Source organism: Mus caroli, chromosome 2 (assembly GCF_900094665.2).
Source record: "Mus caroli chromosome 2, CAROLI_EIJ_v1.1, whole genome shotgun sequence".
In the NCBI taxonomy this organism is placed as follows: domain Eukaryota; kingdom Metazoa; phylum Chordata; class Mammalia; order Rodentia; family Muridae; genus Mus; species Mus caroli.
The window spans coordinates 171,395,759-171,397,457 of NC_034571.1; positions in this window are offsets into that span (position 1 = coordinate 171,395,759).

Here is a 1,699-nt window from a genome sequence, read left to right on the forward strand (position 1 = left end):
AAAATATAGAACAGGAAGTGATGTGACTGGAGGGAGGGCTCCAGCTGGCACTATAGCTTTGTTCTGGACCCCGACCTCACTGTCAAGTTGATGAACAACAGACATAGTATTTGACTTCCAGGCTGTTACCAGGCCCAGGCCAGGTATCCCATTATAAACTCACAGCACAGCCTATAGTTTTCCAGGTGTAGACTTGATCAGCCCCTAAATTATTCTCTCTCCAAGAATCCCTCAAAGAAACAGGCACAGCCTCTCTTAGAGTTAACCAGCAGAGACCTGAGCTGGGAGCTCCATGCTTTAGCCTCCTCAGCTGCAAATATTTGGGGNAAAAAAGACACATAAGTGACCAGGAAAATTGAGCATGTGCTGAGCACTGGCCTCCAATATCTACAAGGTAGACTTGCCTGATGTTCCTCAGGCTGTTACTGTGTTGGAATCTCCACCATCCAGCTGTTTTTAGGTCAGCTCTTCAGGACTAAGGTTGGAAGCTGGATGGTGGAACTTCAGGTTCATTGTTGTGGGCTTTTTGTTGTTGTTTGTTACCTGGAAAAAACTGTTTCTAGTAGTGGTGTGGCTCAGCCCTTAGCACACAACCTTTAATCCNACTGGCTGGAGTATAGACACACCCTTAGTACACACCTTCAATGCCAAACAATGAAGGTAAAGTTAGTTTGTAGAAGGTGCCACCCATGTTTTAAAGTGATGTCTAATTGAGTGGCAGACAAAGTGACTAATTGGAGGAAGATTTTTACAGACTATGATATACCTAACTCTCATGAGAAGAGAGAGAAGGAAGGAGGCAGTTTTCCTGGGACAGTTTTTACAGAGACAGGTTGTGAAGAGAAAAACACAGGTAAAGACAGAATGTACCAGAAGATTAGCACATATTGTCAAAGTTAGTAGGAGGCCAAGCAGAGCAATTGAGGAGAGACTGAGAAAGAAAAGCCAGATTGAATCAGTCAGCTTGGAGAGCAGTGTGAGCCAAAACAGCTGAGTTGAACCAGAGCTCAGAATTAGAAAGGTGAGCTTATTCAGCAGTAAGTCTCAGAAGCTGAAAACCTTCTAGGCCTGAATTAGGTTGTACAGAGGGTAGAAGCTTCCAGGACTAGACCTAGATTAGCAGATGGGCAGTAAGCCTCTGAGATGACAATACAGGAGAATAAAAGTTACATTCACAGTTCATGACAGCTCCCCACTCCATGTTCATGGAAAGCCATTATGCCCATGTCAGGTTCCAACCTGTCAATCTGAGGGACACTTTTNTGTGTGTCCTAGAGAGTGTGACTTGGAGCTTACCTTTGGGCTGATGAGAGAACATATGCAGCCATGTCTAGTGATATTTTGTTTCCCAGCTCCAACATGCATGCCAATAGAATGTAGTCTAGATAGTGTTAGGAATAGGCAGAGACACTTAACTATCCAAGGTTTTTTTGCATTCAGATTTATCTTTATTAAAATAAATTAGGGGACTGGAGGAATGGCTCAGTAATTAAAAATACTGTCTGCTTTTCCTGAGGACCTGGGTTCTATTTCCAGCAATTTCAGGGTAGTTCATAACTGTCNATAACTCCAGTCACAGGGTATCTGATGTCCTTGGCTGACCACTGCTGGCACTACATGCATGTGGTGCAGACATACATGCAGGCAAAATAAAACCTCAAAAAATTAATAAATTAGTTGTAAATTTTAATCTTTTTAT